The 23,077-nt window shown below is 41.1% G+C and overlaps 1 pseudogene; it reads left to right on the forward strand.

Moving 5' to 3' along the window:
* The first annotated feature begins 690 nt into the window (after positions 1-690).
* On the forward strand, positions 691-21,333 carry LOC119735758 (annotated as a pseudogene).
* The last annotated feature ends 1,744 nt before the right edge of the window (positions 21,334-23,077 follow it).

Below are 23,077 nucleotides of genomic sequence, written 5' to 3' on the forward strand. Positions count from 1 at the left end.
TCAAGCAAAACATGCATGCAGTCGCTGTAATACCCTCATATTCCACCTTGTGAACAAGGCATTCATCTGGTTTCTGGCGTTTAAGCTGTTGCTTATGTGCTGGAACCAGGAGTTCCCACATTATAGTCTGAGTTCCAAAAGGGGCTTCGCTTCAGCGATCTGCAGGCTCCCTTAATTGTTGTACAACAATGGTCCAGGATTATATTTTGCAAGTTGCACATCACACATGTTAATAGTACTTGGGTAAACCCTTCTTAAGGTTTTACAATGATTGGAATCCCCGGGACAAATGAAAATGATGGAGCACAATTTCTACAGCGATTTATGACTGTATTCACTCTGAGGTAGGTATCGCTGCTAATAACATGATGGGTTGCACGTGGCCAAAGGGCCGATGGATAATCAACGATATTTTTTTTTTCCTTAAAATGGCAGCGGGGATTCCGCAAAAAAAAAGAAGAAGTTATAATCCACCCCTACAATTGTTGTCAGAATGGGTCTTGTGTTTGTACATGTTTGATACAAATCACTACGGACAATATTAAATGCTGTCTTACATTATAAGAAAACTTTTAAAGGTTGTTTCAACAATAAATCGTAAATTCGTATATTCAACCCGTGTTTCGTTTATTCTGATATCTGTCTTACTTCTCATACATGTATTTTGGATGTGGATATTATCAACATTAGGTCGTCTTGAAGATGGCCCAGCCAGTGATGCTGAGTCGTCTTGTTCTGTACTTCTCCACGGACCTCGTGTCGACCACGGAAGCCTACTTGCAAGCATTGGGCATGTCCTTGTCTTCCCTGCTCATACTTATAGCCAGCCTTTTTGCTACTTCGGCTATTGGATCACAGGAATGAGGCTAAGGACGGCCTGCTCGGGTCTCATCTTCAGAAAGGTGATTCAAGATTTCAAGTAGGAAATTGGAGCATGGGGTGAAACCAACATGGAGTAAATCCAGCATGGTGTAATACCCTATAAGGCCTACCGTTCAATCAGTATAAGGTACTAATCCTCCTGCTATTTAAGAGGTCACAAACGGTCAAAATGTTTCTATCTCACCTCCTGGCATACTGTGTACAGACCAACGGGGGTTGACTAAAATTGACCCAAGTAATAGCAAGGTTCACAATGCATGTTTTCATTGGAGGGCTAAGGTGACAATACAAACCAAAACCCCATCATGTTGTCAAATACAAAAGATGACAGCACCAGTAACAAAAAACGCGCCCATACGTAGCAAACTCAGAGCACAGGATTACTCCAGCGATGCGTATTCATTCAATTAGTAATCTCAGCAAGGATATCTTAAGCACGATATGATATTGGTAAGAGGATCCTCGCAGTATTCTCACATTTTTATGTCCTTATAAAGTACAAGTGTTATAGCTAATACTTTTTTCCCTTCTCAATATTGCAGGCCTTAAGACTCAGCAACCTAGCTTTAGGAGAAACGACAATCGTCAACTGGTCAACATCTTATCCAATGACGTCAACAGATTCGATTTGGTAGGTGCCCCCCCCAAAAAAAAAAAAAAAAAAAAAAAATCAAAAAACGCGTGTGACTGCCAGTGGGACTTACAATTATCCACGATACTCCATAGTGGAAACTGTTTGTGTTGTAAAACTGTGGTGACAAATTGAGCAGAAATTGAATCCTCTGATAATTATTTGGGTGTGACCAATATATCAACTTGATACTGTAAAGAACACTTTGGAACCAATGTGATGCGAAGTGATGCAGCGAAGCTCGTCCGTCGTGCAATACTTGATTCACAGAGTATTCATTGAATTACATTCTTTGTTTCATGCAAGTATGAATTTTTATCAACTTATATCTCTCATTTGCGTATTCTCTTTAATGAGCAGTGCAGGCAAAGAAAACCTATTTTATACCCAAAATTACCCAGGTGCTATCCGAGAGTGTCGACGAAATGTATTCGAAAATCCTCCCGTTTCGGTCAAGTGACACTAACGGCTACGTACTACCCCTTATTCATCAGAAATAGTCAGAATATTTTGGTCTGGTAAGCAGACTAAAAGCCGTCGATCATAGGTACTATCGGACTATAGGTGTTGCTCTTCATGGCATAACAATGCCGACAATCGCGCGACGTTCAAAAAACACTCGTGAAAAAAATGTTGTTGGACAGGATAAATTATCCTTACTTGTTGGCTACACCACTTCGATGAGACATTGTGTGAGCATTTAATGTAACATTCTGACTGTTAACAGGTACTGTGTCATCGTGCACCAGATGTAATAGCAACTCTAAAGTCAAAACGGATATCAATCGATCAACCCCATCGATCCCTCCCACTTTTCCCCATTTCGTATGTCAGAAGTTGCTTAATAATGAATCAAGCTGCCTCGTCTCCTTCTTGTTAGGCTTTCCGGCTCCTCCACTACCTCTGGATAGCTCCTCTACAGCTGACTATCGTGGTCGCCCTAGCCTGGAGAGAGATCGGAGTGTCTTGCCTTGCCGGGACTTCCATTTTGATCTTCATGGCACCCCTCCAAATTTACATTGGGAAACTAGCTTCCAAATTTAGGTAATCCTGGGTGCATTCAGAAACCTATCGTGATATTCCTTTTGACTTATTCTTGGGTAAACTGTCGATCAGATAACCATTGGGATAATGTTTGCTTATAAACGGCAGTTTTAGACCCCCCGTTTCAATTGGTATTTTAGCAGTGTCAAATATTGCCTTGAGAATGCTCGCTATTACTAGCATAGTACCATTAATCACCACTCGGTGCAACAGCTATTACACTACCACTACACCTGACTACACCTTTCAGTATAATATGGTACCAATGTCTTCGAAGTAAGCAATTGTCTGGTATGTGCATATTTTGTTATACAAACCCTATACATAGTGAAATGTTTTGTTACAGAAACCAATAACTTCATACTCTACTAACCTCCAATGCATGAAGAGTGTTTCTTTTTTTCATTTGAAACTGCAAACGACCTCAATAAAGTCCCCAGATCTTTGCAGAAAAGTTTATATTGTGCTTTCTCCCTTTCAGATCCAAAACGGCCTTGTTGTCGGATGCAAGGATCCGCATCATGAATGAAGTGATATCTGGCATACGCGTCATCAAGATATACGCGTGGGAACATTCGTTTGGAAAACTGGTCGCCGAAAGCCGAGCGTAAGTTGAATTCCTCTTCCAAGATTTGCTCAGAGCAATGGCAGATCCACAACCAAATTTCGGGGGCAAAGAGGTGTGCGTAACTGGTGGCTTGCGAGGAAGATTTTAGTTCATTTCCTCAAAAATAAGATGGATATGAGGGATTAAAGTCAATGAGCTTACCTGTTGACAAGGCTTGTTTTCAACTGTCTGTGGCCTCTGGCTGCTGTGAGGAGCCCTTTCGGCCTTTGCCAATTCCTGTCAGTTCAGGTGATTATTTAGAACTGGCAGACCTACCGAGTACACACTCGTAGGTGTTCAAATTCACGATGGTCAGACGATTGGCAAATAAACCGTTTCCCAAATGAGTACTCTGCAGAATAAAAAGCATGGTTTTTCGTACATAGTTTTGCTTCTTTCTGTCTACAGAAAGGAGGTACGAAAGATTTTACACAGTGCCTATTTGCACGCAATAATTGGAGCCCTCCGGTTCGATGGCGCTCTGTTGACGACATTCATCACATTCATCGTCTACGCCTCTCTGGGAAATCCTGTCACGCCCTCTAAGGTCTTCCCCGTGCTCGCACTGTTCTACAGCGCCAGGATTTGCCTGTCCAACCATTTCCCATTCGCGATCATGCACGGGTCGGAGGGACTCGTCTCCATTCGAAGGATTCAGGTGAGAATTGCAAAGAGAAAATCCTCACGCCGGCGAATTAACCCTAAAAGGGCCGGGGGGGGGCGGAATCCGCCCCCCCTCAACATTTTCCGTGATAGCCTCTAAAAAAAAATTTGTCGTGACCCGAGCTGTTATGACTTTTTAGCCTCGAGCTTTGCGCATCTTTTGATACCAAAAACATAAAAAAGGACCACGGGTTGCCGCGTAGTGAAAAATTTTCCGGCGCTACACGCCGTGAAAACTGAATTTTCGCATATACGTCGTGTACACAGAGCAGAATTGCCATTCGTACATATGAATAATTAATTAGCCATAATTCAAAACCCTTTAACCTATAGTCATGAATTTCTTGGGTAAGTCAAGGAATAGTTGCTCTATGCATGTATCGAGTTTCAAAATTTTTCGTCACTCGATGGCCGAGATCTTAGGGGGGGGGGGCCGAATCCGCCCCCCCCCCCCCCCCCGGCTGAGAGATGGTCAAATAACCCGGCCCCTTTAGGGTTAAGACTATAATGAACCGAGTCTCAATAAATGAAGCTCAACTTTCTAAATTGTCGAGTTCCCAAAGTGTTCCCCGTCATTGGTGGTTGTTGGCTTCCAACCGTTCAGAGTACTTGACTCCATTCAAAGACTTCGGGTGATAAAGACCTTGATGAACAGTTACACTTGAGATAATTACAGTAGACTCTTAATAAAAAAACAATGTTAATACAGATTCATGTTATACATGTGTTACAACCATAAGCCTTTGGTCGCGGCTGTTAAAATTATCTGCACGGTGAACAGGACCCGCATTCTAGTAAATACAACACTCTGAATTACATGTAACACACCCTAGGTCCGGCGTGGTATGCTGTATACAAAAGAAGGTGTCTTTCATAGTGTCTATAGTTATACTTGTTTGCTTCTGACCAGATGTTTTTGCTGATGGATGAGCTGCAGAGACACGTAAACGAGCCTAATACGGACGTCATGGATGATATTTTCCTGGAAGAGCAAACGGCCCTATTGGACGAGATCAAAGCAGATGATACCTTAAAGAATGATAAGTTGGACATTTCAGAGCATCCAGAGAGCGCACAAACAAACAGAACGAATAGTGTGATTGAGTCTGCGGACAATGGTGAGTTGCTTGACTACCTTAGAACTGCCGTAAGCGAGGAAGAGGAACCAGTCGAGACTAATCCTCATGCGAACAAGCTCAATACTGAGACAGACGTACGGGCCCGGATTGTCGTGGAGAATATGTACGGATCTTGGAACAAGGTAGAGTTGCCTTTAGTAATAATTATAATATTGTCGATAATCATACACGTCGGGAAACATTCATATAGACTTGTGCACTGAAAAATAATTCGCTTTTTCCCACCCCTAACCCCAATTTCCCTCATAGTAACGCCTTTTTTGTATTTTTTTTACTAATTGGAACATGAGCAATCGATCCAGCGTGTTTGCGACACTGAAATATTGCCTCTCAATAGGAGCTGAGGCATTTAAAAGACGTTGAAATTCCACACGTCTCCTAATGGTAAACCTCCCACGCTGAAGTGTGGACCTAAATGGTATAATTGCGATAGTATTACTAGCAACCCCAATAGGTGGACACTTCATAGACTTGTGCACAAAATTACCCTAGCCCTAACCTTAGCCCTAACCTTAAACCCTCAACCTAAACCATAAACCCTATCCCTAGCACTGGTCCAAATGGCGATTTTAGGGAATAGGGCGACAGTACTTGATCTGTCGCCCTTATTAGTTTCATCGCCCTATTATACAAAAAAGTCGACCCAACCAAGAAAATGTCCATATCACCATAACGGGTATTTATAAAGCGCACGTATCCACCAGTAAGGCGCTACATCATTATTATCCTGCTCGTTTGGCCAATGAAATATTCCAAATACCATAAGAGCTCCATGTGGAGTATACAGCTCGATGCTGCCATTTAGGCGCAAAGCAGCCAAAATCTACCACTATAACAATCTCTACCCTCAAAAGTACCCATTTACTCCGGGATGGAAAAAAGCAATAATTGACAAAGTGCCTTGCCCAAGGGCACAAGCACCATAGCTGCAGGCTGGACTCGAACCCACAACATGCAGAAGTACCCGCAGACCACAAATTCAATGTCTCAGGCCAGGTGGAGACCACGGCACTGCAGTATCGCCATAACATTGTCCGATGGAACGATGGAAGTAAAATTCGTGTCATCGTTGTTTTTCCACGAATTCTTTATTCGATTCAAAGTAAAAATGTCGTGTAAAACACAGTCAGATATAAAATTGTTTTTAACTCAATCAAAAGGACACCAGGAACACAGTGCTACAAGACGTCAGTTTCCGAATTCAACCAGGGGAGTTGCTTGCAGTCATTGGGCCTGTTGGGTGTGGCAAGGTGAGTAAACCAAATGATTCGAATCCGGTGAATCCTTTCTTAGACATATTGTGGTGGATTCTCCTCGAACCGGAGACCTACAAGCAGTCTAAAGGCTAAGGGATGCAAGTTCGTTTTGGTGAAAGTTTACCACCGAAAGAACTGATTGGCTAACTCTGCCTAATAAGTCAAATAGGCACTGCATGACACCTGGATTCGGACCACAACAATGGAAATATAGTTAATTGAATCAACAATTGCCTTTTCGGATAATGGATAATGAATTTCACATGACCTGATTGAGCTTCTTGGATAAATCAATTTATTACTCCGACGTCCCGTTGATCCGACGTCCCAGTGGTCCGACGTCCCAGTGGTCCGACGTCCCATTGGTCCGACGTCCCATTGGTCCGACGTCCCATTGGTCCGACGTCCCATTGGTCCGTTGAAACATTACTGTGTAGTTCCACTGGTTCAGGTTGATTGACCCTAACCTAAACCCTTACCCTAACCCTAACCCTATGGGGCGTCGGACCAATGGGGCGTCGGGCCAATGGGACGTCGGACCAATAGGACGTCGGACCAATTGGACGTCAGACTATAGAGATGTCCCCTTTGCTCCACCCTGTGACATTGCTCACTGGGGAAAATTTCCCTACATTGCGCTAGTCTCCTAACCAGTCTACATGTGTGTCGCACTTTTGCCACATATTTACTTTACTCTTCATTTTGGTGTGTGTAGTTCAACTTTCAATTTTTACAGGTGAGGTAAGCCGCTCACATCCTGTTTAAGTGGTTATGAGATGCTCGAAGTGTTCTCCTGTTCTCCAGATTCTCCACAATTTCTCTTGACTGGTAGAGTCAGTCAAAGACCGATTAGATAGTTATGATTGCACTCTTGTGTTAGGCCCCCGCTTGTAAAACGTCAATGAATACACGAAATGAACAGATATAGGCGTCACAATCTCAAGTGTTTATTGTTTTCTTCCTGACAGTCTTCGCTTCTGGCTGCCTTACTGGGAGAGATACCTACTGTATCAGGAGTTAACGTCTTGAATGGTCGGGTTGGCTACACGGCTCAACAGCCCTGGATCCTTTCTGGCTCGCTAAGAGACAACATCCTCTTCGGCAGCAAATACAAGCAGGCCAAGTACCAGCGAATCATTAAACATTGTGCACTAACCAGAGTAAGTATGTTGGGAGCATTGAAAGTGGCGCTGTTCAATCGCTGGTGATGTTTGCATGACACTTCTTTGGTTTTCCAAATCTTGACTTCGTCTACAGTCTCTGTTCTAGGAGATTTGGGGGCAATTTCTTGAGAGATTTGAGAGACTTTATATTATGCCGCGTTTTGCTTGGGACAACATTGAACTATGTCATCCCGGACAAAGGTTAAAGAAAACTCTCACGTTGTCTTGACAATTCAGGTTTATTGATAATTCCTAAGCCACAGATGAAAACTCGAGGCTGATACCAAAACTTGAGCTTCTTTTTTTACAGGATATCGAACTGCTTCCTGAAGGTGACCTGACGCTGGTTGGTGAGCGTGGTGTGACCCTTAGTGGAGGTCAGAGGGCAAGGGTTAGCCTCGCCAGGGCCTTGTACAGTGATGTCGATGTGTATCTACTAGATGATCCTCTGAGTGCAGTGGATCCGGCAGTTGGTAGACACCTCTTTGAAAAGTGAGAATATCTACAATAAAAAACACACAAATCTACCTATTTTTAAAGAAACATTTCATTATCTTGAGACGTAACGACCCTTTGTCTCCCATAGGTGCATTCTCCATGAAATGAGGGACAAAGCTGTGATCATTGTCACCCATCAGCTTCAATTCATTGACAAGGCTGACAAGATTCTCATCCTTCAGGAGGTAATTAAATAAAACGACCTCTAAAATATATATTTTTTGGCAGCCGCCTTCATTTCGCAGCGTTTCCGGAGATAATCCTACATTAACTTAGTTCACATTATTTGAGGATATCCTCTTTGAGTAGCTGTATAAGTGATAGTACATGCTGCAAAGCTGTATTGAGAATTATTATTTTATAGAATCAGTTCACTGCACGTTAATAACGTCAGTCTTGAAAGAAAAGAAATGACAACATTATTTTCTTCTGAAGGTGGTTATTGTTTTAAGACATTTGTCTCTTGTCTGAAAGGGCAAGGTGGCTGGATACGGAACCTACAAAGAGCTGCAGGAAGACGGCATGGACTTTGCATCCCTTTTGAAGAAGAAATCTGAAGATGGTGATTACGATGGAGAGGATAAGCAGGATGTAAATCCGGAACGACTTGACGACAAGGTGTCCATCTGTTCAGATGACTCGGATGGGGTGCGTTTCTTTGGTTCATGCTCAAAAACTATTCGCAAGTGGATTCCTTCTAAGCATACAATCTAAATGGAATTCATTGATATGATATTACATAAAATGATGCATTATCTAATTGCTTAGGTTGAGACACCTGTTGGTATCGTCCCGGAGGAGATGGCGGCCGGCACTGTGGAGTGGATGGTGTACATCCGGTTCCTCGTAGCGGCTGCAGGGGTCCCCTTTGCGCTCGTCTGGGTCATTGTCGTAGTCGGTGCACAGGTAGATTCTAAATCGCCAGGATAAAAAAGAAGAGCCTGCTTCTGCCGCCCCAAACTCAATACTAGTCGTGAGGTTTTTTTGTATAATCTGTTTACTTACTTTCATAAAGGAAGTCATTCTAAATCATAAGTAAGCTTGGAAATAATCTGTTGGCTTACTATGGTACACCGTTGATGGACAACATGGTTACCATTGATACTGTGGCGGGGATCTCCCCGGGCCAAACCTAAGTTCGTTGGGACCAAGTCTGACACCTATTAGAGTGTAGCTGATCTTCCCGAACGCAAGCTTTCCCAAGACGAGAGACCACTCAGAGCGACCTCAAGGCCTAGGGAGCAGGTCCGTTTTGGAGGAAATATACCGCCGATTATGATGATTGTGATTACCCACTGTTAATTGCACAATAAACCAACAACAAATACACCTGGACAACAGGATTGTCGGCACAACAAATATGAACGTAATTTATTATACAATAATCAAGAAATAGGCAGTAGTGATTGAGTTTTGATGGGGTTGTTAATTATCAGGGTCACTTAATTACACTTGGGAGTTAACTGACAGCTCAACTAAGCAGCAACGCGCACAGCTTGAACAATGCGCCCAATGTAAACAAGGCACTGCTAAGTCAACAATGTACACTACGGTAAACAATGCACACCAAGTCAGCAACGTTCACTCAGTAAACAATGTACACTAAGTAAACAATGCACACCAAGTTAGCAACGTTCACTCAGTAAACAATGTACCTAAGTAAACAATGCACACCAATGTAAATAACACACGCCAATGTAAATAACACACGCCAATGTAAGCAATGCACGCCAATGTAAGTAATACACGCTGTCAGCCTTAACCTGATTTACGCCTTACCCATGCAAAATAGCGTCAGCATCGTTCCGTACATTCACTTGTACGGCTGCGCGTCAGCATCACACAGCGTAACTTCAGCACAGTCAGGGCCAGCGCCTTACACAGTGCGCGTCAGCATTACCTAAAACACAGAACGCGAGCAATACACGACCGTACCGTCCGCTGTCCACAGCACAACACCTTCGCGCGATCACGTGAATAGCCCTCACGTGAACAAGCATACGCCGTACAAACACATATGCATGTACTAAACCTATGGGCCTTAGGCAACCAATAGCGTACGCGCATTCAGCCACTAGGCTCTTACGCTCCGCCCAGTCACCAACACACAGTGAATTTACGTTAGTGCAATAGGGATGACGTTGTAAATAAACTAGCTATAAGTCCCTACACTTTCCGTTACAATACTGTGTTTGTTTGAAAATAACAAACATAAACGGCATTCTATAGAATTGGCTCATCTAGGCTACAGTTTCTGCTTCTCTGCTTTTGGTTTAAGGCATTGCTTTCTTACGCGGATGTCTGGCTAGCGATGTGGACAAACGAAGAAGAGAACGATCTGGTGGACAGAAATATTACCAGTCAGGTTGGTTGACGGTTAGGATCAGTATCAGGAAAGGTATGGCGTACCTAGGCATTTACTAAAGTGCACTTGATCAGTCCAGTCCAGTCCAGTCCAGTCCAGTCCAGTTCACTTCACTTCACTTCAATTCAATATTACATTTATTACCATACTAAAAAATAACATAATAGAAAGCAGAATACAATATTGTGGAGGCACAATCCTAATAAGCCAAGGCTTGTAGCGGAGTGCCTTTAGAAACGAGAACAAAGACATGAAATAATCAAATAGTTAGTTAATTAAGTCAAAGACAAAGATAAACAAGGGGACAAAGTATTCTGACCAGAACTTAGATCAAGAAAAATGACTGGGGAAAAAAACCCATAAAAATAGCGAAAAGAGATGGCAACGCTGGAGAACAAGCCAAAGGAGGAAAAAAAAAACAATCTATGCTTCATATTGGGAGATAAGATACTCTTTGAAGGAGTTCTTAAAAGAGCCCATGGAGGTTTTGGACTTGATTGGTCAATGCTATTCAAAAGACTGGGACCGTAGAAGCGAAGTGTGTTCTTGTACTGAGATGTGCGCGTGAAAGGTATGTATAGGTTGGTGTGTGATCTACTCAAGATACGTGCAGTTACATTGAAAAGGACAGGAGTTTTGAAAGCTAGCGAGTAGGCGCAAACTTTAATTCTGGGTTTTTTTTTTTTTTTTACTTGATCCCCCAAGAGTTCAACTGTCTGTGTAGACTACTCACGAGAGCAAGGGCGCCTCGAAGAACGTAGCGATGACATTGAATGCAATTCCAATCAGGCCTGAAAAAGTGATTATTGTAACAAACGATTACTCAAATGTTAGTAATGTGACAGGTAACACCTCCAAAAACGCTTGGCCTAGCTTACTGTGTTTTTTTTTTTTCATTTTGTCCTCTTTGCAGTATTATCAGGACGGTACGGAGTACGGCAACCGGTCATACTACATCAGGATATACGCCATCTTGTGTGGAGCTACCACCGCCGCCTCGTTTCTTCGGGCCTTTCTGTTCTATCATGTCTTTGTTACGGCATCAAAGGCTCTTCACAACCAGATGTTTGAAGCTATCATCAGAGCGCCCATGCAGTTTTTTGATACAAATCCCGTGGGTGAGACACTGTCATAATCAATCACCGCGTTGGTCAAGTGCAATCGGTATCCTTGAAGGCAATGAGAGGTTCATGTTTTTGTAGTTTACATTTAAACAAAGAATTTTGTGCGTTATATATGTACATCATCGAGGCCCTGAGTTTGTTCAATCATACTGCAGGGCCTGCACACATACCCACATCACAGTTGGATGGATCATTATTAGACATTCGTGTGCACCGAATGGGCACGTGATCTGATTCGGGCTCTACGCCAACCTCGAAGGGGTTCATGGGAGATCTTTGATACCACATATTGCCTGCACGGTGGCAAAATGTAAACATCCTGCCACTAATGCATGGACCCGATGGATGTATATTTTGGTTTCAGGTCGGATTCTGAATCGCTTTGCTAAGGATATCGGCTACATGGATGACGTTTTGCCATCCACATTCACCGAATTCCTTGAGGTAAAGTACACATTGCACAAACAATATTATCTGTATATTAAAAAAAAAAAGTTGCCTTCTAATGACAATTTCTAACCAATTGTATTTACTTAAATATTGATTCTCTGAGTATCTTGAAAAGTCAATCAAAATACCTGATGGTCAATGCCTCCATTTCCTGTTGTTAATTAATGTCATTGTTTCATCTTCTTCTCCAGCTTTCTTTAGGTGCGATTGCAACTGTCATCGTGATCTCCATCTTCAATCCTTTTTGCCTCGCTTTCACATTGCCGATCGGAGTCGTCTTTCACTTCACAAGGAAGTACTACCTAGCCTCCTCTCGAGACGTTAAAAGATTAGAAGGAAAAGGTAGGCCAGTCTTGAACGTTGAAATGCATGATCACAAAACCACATGTAAAATGATGTACAATGGAGAAAATACCTCTGTCACAGTTAGTAACGTATCCAGCAGGGGGAAGAAGGCGCAGGAAAGAGCAGGAAGGAGCATTTCCCTTTGAACTTTTGCTTACTTTTTAAAGAAAAAAATACCATATTTACGCTCCAATTTAAATTTCCAGATAATTTTGAGCTTGGTTTTCAGCAAAATTATGTACGCCCCTTTAGATTAAATATACCATTTGCTCCTTTAAACAAAATTGGGGCCGTTAATTATTTTCTTTTCAGAAACATTACCTGTTTTGTCCCATGGACCCAAACCTGTTTGTTACGGCAATAGTTACTCACAGTTCTTGATGTAGCTTGTCACTAAACCTGATATTCTTTCCTGATGAACTCGTGAGGACTTCAGACATCAAACAAATTTTCAGTTGCGTCTTGTTAATGCGATATTTTGACGGTTAGTTATCATGTGCACCTGTTTCAGCTCGCAGTCCGGTATTCTCCCACCTGTCAGCCACCCTGACTGGTCTGAGTACCGTCCGCGCCTTCAAGGCTCAGCAGCGATTCACTGCGGACTTTGACGGGTACCTGGACGGCCACACTAGGGCATGGTTCCTATTCCTGTCCGCGACTCGATGGTTCGGTATTCAGCTGGATTTCTTGTGTGTATTAGTTATCACCGGAGTCAGTTTGACCTGCATCCTTGCCGCAGATCGTAAGTTAGTAACTACACCTATTATATCAGCCCAGTAAACAGAAGATAATGACATTTAATAATGAGTACACAAGTTTTGCCCGACTTTATCGTGAACTTACAGTGCCTCAATCGTTTGTTGATTCGGATAACAATTTACGAACTTTTAAGAGGAATTCATTCAAGTGTGTAGGCAATTGGTATGTTGGCTAACATTTGAGAGTAAATCCGACTTTATAGGACAAGTTAACCTGGTATAAATCAAGACAATACAGCAGTTGAGGACAATTTCAATATTCATTCTTTTTTAGACTCTTTTGGGGTAAAACTAAACAAAAATGCTTCAAATGTGCTAAGGATTTGCATATACATGTACAATGGCTATTATACACATGTGTATGTACACTGCTCATGTGGATGCGTGTTTGCACAAGTGACACGTGTACAAATACCGACACTGTCACCCAAATGAGCACATTTGAAGAAAAAAAAATACTGTTACCAAGTAAACCCATTATTGTTCGGAATGTAGGGCTTAGACCAATCTACTAACTATTAGGGACAAAGTAATTAAAGAGATGTTAGTCCTTACTTCGTCTTCAAGCTTTGCGCATCCTTTTAATTACAAGAGGTACCATCTAAGAATTGAGCTGACCGCCATCTTGGATTCACCTATAACAGCTTTAGGTAATTAGTAATGATCAAAAGAGAGGGCTATTTCACTTTAGAAGGCGTAGCAGATATGCTACAAACAGCCACATGTGATGAATTTGGTATATTATTGGTTTGAACAAATTGCCAAAGTCCGTGTAGCGGATAACCTGGTTAAAGGAGTACATTCGATATGTTTTCCCCAAAGTTCTTGATCTCAACTCTGGCATTGTCGGTCTCTCCTTGATCTATGCCACGAGTCTCATGGGGGAGTTCCAGTGGGCGGTGCGACAGAGTGCAGAGTTAGAAAACCAGGTACGTCCGTACAGTATTCCCTCTTCCCAACGCCATTCTTCTGGCTATGGCTTTTTTCACCCTGTCTCTTTGCCAGCGCTAAAGCTGTCGACACAAAGTTTATCCCGTGCATTTGGACAAGACCCAAGTCGGATGCGAGACGATCAGCAATCATGGTGATATCATGGTCAGCTATCATGGTCAGCAGAGAGATGTCAGAGGAGGTGATAAACTACAATATTAATCTGGCGACCAACGTTTAGTTTGATTTAGTGGCAAGATTTCATTTCAAAGCGGGACACTTCCAAAGTCGATGCATGCAATTGGGACGGGCTCAAGTGCGTCTATGCAGGACTCGACGACAACATTCGAGCGTTTCATCAAAATTCAGTCTGCTTTGACGTCACAATATTTTGTCGACAGTACAAGCTGAATTTTTTTTAAAGCTATCTGTGTCATCATACACTGACACTCTGTCATTTATGTACATTCAGATGACTTCAGTGGAGCGTGTTTGCCAGTATATCGATATCAAACCGGAGGCACAGTTGCAAACCGATCACATGCCACCTCCAGACTGGCCACAAGATGGCGGCATTACGCTCCAAGACGTCTCTCTGAGATACAGTGATGATGGGCCATTGGTACTACGCGAAATTAACTGCGCCATCAGGCCAACAGAAAAGGTGAGACTACATGTCCATGTATGCAAACGAAGGTTCCACTTTACATGCAAACAAAATGCGAGTCAGAATCAGGCATCAGCCGAGGGATTGGAAGAATGAAGCGTCTACATGAACTTTCCGATGTGATCGATAACCTCAGTCCTATCAATCTTCTTTTTTGTTTTTTATTGTGTTATTATTAAATAAGGATAAGAACGTGTACCAGCATGAATTTTCAAGGAAGGTTGGATAAATTATCTCTCAGGATGACTCAAGACCTCCATCAACTGTAGCTTAGTTTAAGATTAACTGGTTGGAACACATTTGTGTAGAGTGAATTCGACCAAGTTATACCAAGAACAATTTCGAAGGCTTAAAAAAAATCGTCCTTTCACCCATCATATCGCGGCTTTCAGGTGGGCATCGTAGGCCGGACAGGAGCCGGCAAGAGTTCCCTGATGACAGTGTTGATGAGATTGGCTGAGCCCACAGGCACCATAATGATAGACGGTATCAACACAGCCCTGATAGGACTGCATGACCTCCGCAAGAAAGTCTCATTCATCCCACAGGTAATTAAGCCCTTTTCAATCAATCAATCAATCAATCAACATTTATTTCCATAATGCCAAAAAGAAAACAAGACAATGTAACAAAATAAATTAATAAGTAATATAATTAAAGTAATCTTATTCAAAATATACATGAAAATATCTAAGCAAGAAAGGACCATAAAAAAAGGCAATTATGGGGGCATCTTCCGAAGCCGGGGGCTTATATGGCGATGCCTTCACAAAACAAAACCGAAATGACAACTTGACAAATACAGAGACATACAAACAATCGGACAAACGCATATATAATACACATGGGATTCAAACATGATGGATATCATTATATATGGATGCAACAAAAACGATAATGCGATAATCACATTTTCGTGCAACTACATGCAGTCAAAATCAAAAATATACAAATACGTTCAGGTAAACACAAAAACGTGAACAAAAACGAATTGATCACGAAACAAAAAGAACAAACAAGTAGGCAGCCAAATCAAAATTTCTTACGAAAGATAAACAAGATGAACAATCAAATGGCAAAAAAGAATTACACAAAAAAAAAATAAACTGTTAAGAGACATTCAAGCAATAGTGAACATATAAACATGCCACTAAACAAAACAAAAAAATAGACATGAAAACAGTATACCTTAAAGAACAACGAGCATATCACATAAAATAATTATTGCAAGGGGACTATAGAAGTAGTATAATAGAAGAAGAAAAGAAATAATTGTTAATCGGAGGGAGACTATGATACGTAGCGGGAGATGAGATATTCTTTGTACCCTGATTTGAATCCGCCCACAGAAGACTTTGTTCTCAAGGCTGTATCTAAGCTGTTCCAAAGACGAGGGCCATGGAAACGAAGAGTGTTCATGTAGAAAGTTGTGCGAGAGAATGGGACATAGAGATTATTTCTGGAACGTGTGTTATATTCATGAATGTCATGCACAGAAGTGAAAAAGGTTGAAAAAACTTGAGGTAAAATTTTGTTAGTGTACTTAAACATGAAAATTCCTGTTTGCAGTTTGTTAATATCCGTGAGCGTTAGTGTGCGAAGTTTTGCAAATAGAGGTGCAGTATGATCGCGTGGTTGTAAGAGGGTGCAGAGTCTGATGGCCCGCTTCTGCATGACAATAAGGGAGTGGAGTTGGTTAGTACTGGATCGTGCCCACACAATATTACAGTAATTAAGGTACGGAAGAATGAGTGTATTGTAAAGAGTGAAAAGAGTTGTTGATGGAAGAAAGGTGCGAAGCTTGGAAAGAACACCTGTATTGCGGGAAACGATTTTGGTAATTGTGGAAATGTGGTCACTCCAGGTAAGGTGATCATTAATCACAACACCTAAGAATTTGGTACTGTGAGCGACCGATATTGGCGTACCATCGATGTAAATAGATGGAAAAGAATCGGGAGAAGAACTGGCTTTTTGAAAGAACAAACATTTTGTTTTGCTTGCATTCAGAGACAGTTTGTTGGCTTTAAACCACGAGGACACCTTGATAAGTTCTGCATTGAGGATATGTATTAGAGATTCAAAATTAGGATTAGAATAGATGATAGTGGTGTCGTCTGCGAACAACAGAAAAGAAAGTAAAGAAGAAGAATTATTCAGATCATTAATATACAGCAGAAAGAGAAGGGGGCCAAGTATGGACCCTTGAGGTACTCCATGCGTAATGTCGCTTCGGCTGGAAGATGTTTTATGGACCACAGTAAATTGCTGTCTGCCCGTCAGGTAGCTCTCAAACCAGTCAAGAGTATGTCCTCTAATTCCATAGTAGTTGAGTTTGGAAAGAAGAATGCCGTGATCGATTGTGTCAAATGCCTTAGAAAGGTCGATGAAGATACCTGCAGTTGAACGTTTGTTGGATAAAGAACTAGAAATAATGTCAGTAAGATGAATCAGAGCCATGTCCGTGGAATGTTGTGGGCGGAAGCCGAATTGCTGATTGAAAAGAATGTTGGAGCGAGACAGAAATTTCGCCAAACGATTATAAACAATTCGCTCAAGAATTTTAGAGAAGGACGGCAGAACAGAAATAGGACGATAGTTATGAATGTCCTCAGAATTGCCAGATTTGTACACAGGTGTAACTTTGGCAATCTTCAGGTTCGAAGGGACAGAAGCGGAGGATAGAGACAGATTGAATATGTGAGCAAGAGGTTCAGCTATATACGTAATGACCGATTTAACAATAGAGGAACGAATGTCATCAAACCCGCAGCTGGTGTCACTCCTGAGTGATTTGCCGATTTCAACAATTTCAGCGGAAGAAGTCGGGCTAAGAAAAAAAGAAGAAGAGTTAGGTTTGTGAAGATAATCATTGAATTGTGAGTTAGTGGGTGGAATTTTGTTAGCAAGTGTAGTGCCTATATTAGTAAAGTAGGAATTAAATGAGTTGGCAATGTCAGCGGGATTGGAGAACACCTGTTGTCCATCTGAGCATTTCTCCGGAAGACCTATATTTTTGCCTTTACCAAGGATTTTATTTATCTCTCGCCAGGTGCTTTTAATATCATTTTCGCACTGATCAAACTTGCTGGTGTAATATTTCGTCTTTGCGAGACGAATAATGGCTGTTAGGCGATTACGATAATTCTTGTAAAGACGTTCATTGGTCGTTGATGGATTCCTTAAGAATCGCCTGTACAACCTATTTTTGTGGTTGCAGGAATTGATGATGGCATTGGTGATCCAAGGTGGCTTGGTCTTTTTATCACCTGTCCTTTTGGTTGTAAATGGAAAATGATAATTGTATGAATCAAGAAAATGGTTCATGAAAATATCATAGGCCAAATCAGCCTGTTGGCACTGAAAAACCTCTGTCCAGTCCATGGACGCGATACCTGCAGTAAAAGAACAAAGATTGCTATTATTGATATCTCTAGTGGTGTAGGTCCTGGACACAGAGTGGGAATCGAGAGAAAGGCAAGGAGTAATTTGAAACAAAGGTAAATGATCGGAGATGTCTGCGCTGAGTATACCTGCAATAATATCACTTTGATCGTTGTTTGTTAGTATCGTGTCAATGAGGGTGGAGCTATGAGGGGTTATACGAGTAGGTCGATCTATCAAGGAGCGAAAGCCATAAGACAGAAATGTATTTACAAAGTCGTCTGTGGGCAGATGCTCTGAGTATCTCAGGAGATCCAGATTGAAATCTCCCATCACGTAGCACAGTTTCCTCTCCGAAGAAATGGAATTAAGACAAGAATCTAAAGATCGTTGAAAGTTATCGAGGTTGGTTCCAGGAGCTCTGTAGACATTTCCAACAATCAAATTACGGGCACAGTTGCGTTCAATTTCGATAAACACACACTCATAGTCATCAGAAGGTGGCATAAGATCATCTCGAATATGGAATCTCAGAGAACAATGGATGAACATGGCCGCTCCCCCTCCAATCTTATTTGAGCGAGATGAATGCACAAGTTTGTAATCAGGCATTGTAATGTATGGCGGAGGAGATTCCCTGAACCATGTCTCTGTAAATCCATAGATGGAAAAGGAACGAGTCAGAGTGGACAGGTAATCTTGAATGTCGTAGAAATGTCTACAGAGACTCCTGGAATTCATGTAAAAAACAGAAAAACAGTTTGCTTTAACTTAGCAAACTGTACACAATTATGTTAAAGCTATAGTCCATCATTTGCAGCCATCCGAAAAGTAACTGGCGTAATTACTGTTGAAAAACAAACTTGGTTGAAAGATAGTAAGGGAACTAAACTCCCTGTGAAATTATTCTTTCTGGGAAGCTGTCATTTTGAAGTAATCAACGAAAGAAGGCATTTCCAACAGTGATTCTTAAGAAGCACCGTAGGAAATTTAAATTAGTTGTTCGTTTTGTTATTCAGCGCAGCGCGCACAAGTATTGGAACGACGCACACGCGCGCGCGGTTGTTATAATTCGTCGGATCAGTGCGCGACGCCGCGTATAGCTGCAATTCAAAAGAATTCAAAACATGATTCAGTAACTTTTGATTTGAAATTGAGATCTTAGAATGCTGCTTTTTCGGAATGTACAGCTGAAGCTTAGCTGAAACTTCATCAGGTTAGTTGCTCAGTATCCTTCACTAGATTTTGAATACTTTTGTTGCTTCAAACGAACAAAATGCACTAATTACAAATGATGGACTATAGCTTTAACAAAAGTGAAATAATCTTCTCGAGTAGGCTGCAGCATGTGTTTTGCTAGTTTTCTGGAACATGTTGAAGATTAGTTCTTTGTTAACGTCAAACATAATGTGTACCTATAAACATTATAGAATAGTTCGTGATATCGTAGATATCATTTTTCGTGTAACCTTGTTTTGTTTCTCTATGCCCAAAAGGACCCAGTTCTATTCAGTGGAACACTTCGCAAGAACCTGGATCCTTTCAGTGGGCACTTTGATTCTGATATATGGAGGGCTGTTGAAGAGGTATGTTATGTGTTCTGCTGTCGACTATACTCTGTTTATTCATTCAGACTTGTGAGATGACACAAAACATATAATTGCAGCTGTACAATGTTCCTTTTTCTCGCACATGGCTGTCGCTTGGTATCAATTTCAGCAGTTGATAGTCTAAAAACGTAAACCTACTAATTCATTATTCCAAGGTTTCCATCGTTGATGGTTTTACACGCATCGGGGCTTAAACGCTGTTACAAATCTTGCAACAGACAAATCTCTGGAAGATTGGGAATCTTAGAAAACTAGAAGTGGCTACATCTGGATATGATATCCACTCTTACGAGCGCCTTTTTGTGTCCCATATTAAAGGTTGAGTTGAAACCAGCGATTGAGGAGCTACCGGACAAGTTGGAGGCAGTCTTGACCGAGGGAGGCACTAATTTCAGTGTGGGTCAGAGGCAGCTACTCTGTCTGGCTAGGGCTATCCTACGCAAGAACAAGATCCTCATAGTGGACGAAGCCACAGCCAATGTGGACATCAGGTGAGTGTACATGCTTAGAAATTATCGAGCAACAGCAACTCCCGCTTTAATTAAATAAATGGCATTATCCACATGGTTAATTATACAGACAATCCGATAACCCGTACATAAACCACTGGAGCTTTACTCTAACCCTGAAACAAATCTAGGAAAGACCACTTCATTACCGTGTTCCTATCTTGCACCAGCACCTGTTTTACAGGGTACATGTTGAGTTGAAGAGCTTAGTCATTTTTCTCTGCGGGTATAGACGCATACCATTTATGGTCAAAGTGATATAATCTGCGGTTGTTTTAGTTCTGATGGAAAATTAAAGACGGCAAAACCCTCAGTCATATTTGGCAGCAGTTTGAAGTGATCTTAATATTGTCATATAAATAATGAAGTTTCTATTATATTATTTATTTCATTCAATCAAACAGAACTGACCGTTTGATTCAAGCAACCATCAGACGGCGGTTCAAACACTGCACAGTTCTGACAATAGCTCATCGTCTCAACACAATCATGGATTCGGACAAAGTTATGGTAAGATTAAATGTTATGTAAGATTTTATTATAATCGAGTTCTGATTGACCAAGTACAAAAAGTGTTCTTACATTAGTAATTCATTGTGAGGTGATGTGTCGTATTTATCTATCCTAAATATTTTCTTAAATCATTAATACTTTCAGAAAGTGATGTATTTTAATTCCCCAGGTGATCATTAAGTCTTGTTGTTGTTGTTGTTGTTGCTGTTTTTCAGGTGCTTGACGCAGGGCAGCTCATCGAGTTTGACGAGCCTTACATTCTGCTTCAGAAGGAACACGGTATCTTCAGCAAGATGGTGCAAGAGACCGGCAAGGCAGAGGCAGTCAAACTCCTGCAGATCGCCAGAAAGACATCAACGACCCTGAAGACTTAAACAAACCCATGTATCCCTTGACACATTTGACATCAACAAATAATTAATGTAAGATTTACAGTCGAACTGAAAAAAAACGAGATGTGAACGAATTTGATTTGCGAGAAGATTTTATTGTCTTTAATAAGGAAGTTTGTCGTATTTGAACTTCTGGATTGTGTTAGAGTTTGGAAGAGGTGTTTGAGAATGAACGATCCCCCATTGGCGATAGTTCCAGAGAATAGTCAACTGTGTTGTTTAGCTCAACGAGTGATGCGTGATAGTCTGTACTGTTGTCTGTATGTACTGAACACCCTAGGACATAACAGAAAACAACGCCCCCCCCCCCCGGGCTGACCTAAAAGCCACATCCAATCCCTCTGGTGGTGAAATAAACAATAAGTGGTTGTAAATAGCAGCCTGTAAAACCAAGGGCAATAAGAAAAACAGTATGAATCGAAAAATCATTAAGTAAAAAAAAATTAATTCAAAAACTAGGGTAAACAGTTCTATAAGAAAGCACACAAATATCAAAGTAGAAACAGAAAAAAAAACATTTGCACTAAAGATACAGAAAGATGAACTACCCCCACCCCCCCCCACCCCTAACCAGACCAGCAAGTGGCAGCAACCCACGACAATATGCAAGAAGAAATTAAGATATCAGCTACAAATTGCCAGCAAGCACAGCTTGTAAAAGTAAAAAATACATACATGTTTATATACTGAAAACATGTACATGGATGCGAAAATTTCAAGAGGGCCCAATGTCTGAACCCCATCAGATATACCTCTCGAGACTACATTTGGTGCCCAAGAAAGACTCCAATGGGATTGAAAACGCCAAATTATGTAATTCTTCAGCGTGTTTTTAACGACATTGTTGTAATTTTATCTTTGTACTTTAATTGTGTTATTTGATCCCACATCGCTACCCTTTGTATTGATGTGTTAATCATGTAATTCAGCCTGTCCATTGCCACATCGATGTCTGTGAAACAACCATTATCAATTAAATTCAATTCAACATTTTAATATTATTATTATTATTGATTTTGTTACTAAATAAGATATGAATAAAATAATGTCATCCTCGCATTGCCAACATCGGCCGGCTGTGGTGCGTCTCTGCATATCACTGATGATTATTCACGGTATCCTAATAGAAAGATAACCTACAAACAAATCATACAATACTCTCTTGAAGGCACTCCTTAGGTCATGCATCATTGAGCATCACTGTCTTAAAAATTGTATGTAAGAACCCGATATAAGAAGAGTATCGTATGTCCAAGATGCTGCAAGACAAGTTTAGATGTGGTCTAAGAGGTGCGTGGGGTAGGACGCCCTCACCCAAAGTACGACCAAAGCGTGCTCCGTGCCGAGGGATTTTGATGGCATTCAACCAGGAAGTCACGTGCGTGTTCCAATTTCTTCCCCCTATTCCTGGTTATCACATAAAATCAGTTCAGTAGCTGTATATTGAAGGTCGTTGCCAGCCATCAGAAATCGACAAACAGCTCCAGCGCTTTTTAAGTTCAAATGTACCTAGGGTTCTGAACCATTGTACTCTGCACAGTGTGTATCACATGTAAAAATAGTCTCAATGCACATTTAAACTTATTTGCTTTCAGTACAAAACCAATGGAGAAAAAGTTGGTCAAAGCCTGAAAATTTAAACCCTGTCAACCCCCCCCCCCCCCACAGCCTTTTATATCGCTGGTTAGATTCAACCGATCGTGGTCAGCACTGAACTATGATTGAAATAATGGAGATATTTCAGTAATTTGTAAAATGGCAATTATACTAGTTTATTTTTTTATGACAATGTTGCGATGCATATTTCGATTGTAGGCCTACCTTTGCAATTGTAACCTTGGACGTGGGTAATCATGTAAATGAAACTTTCGCATTGCTATTAGACCTGCCAATTACTTTTGATGGCACAAACGTGTATATCAGAAGTTTAATTAAATATAAAAAAAGAACGAAGATGTTTACATTAATTACTGAAATACAGATAACATGCAGTTAAGGCTAAAAAGCATTGTCTATAAACAATTTGAAATATTAAGATAAAACAATTTGAAATAACAAAACACTGATGATTTTGTTCATCAATATTGAGTCCACATTTTTTTAAATTTCTATAATGCCATAATAATAATGGCGACTGAGTAATGAGA

The sequence above is a fragment of the Patiria miniata genome, unplaced genomic scaffold, assembly GCF_015706575.1.
Source record: "Patiria miniata isolate m_02_andy unplaced genomic scaffold, ASM1570657v1 HiC_scaffold_29, whole genome shotgun sequence".
NCBI classification, from domain to species: domain Eukaryota; kingdom Metazoa; phylum Echinodermata; class Asteroidea; order Valvatida; family Asterinidae; genus Patiria; species Patiria miniata.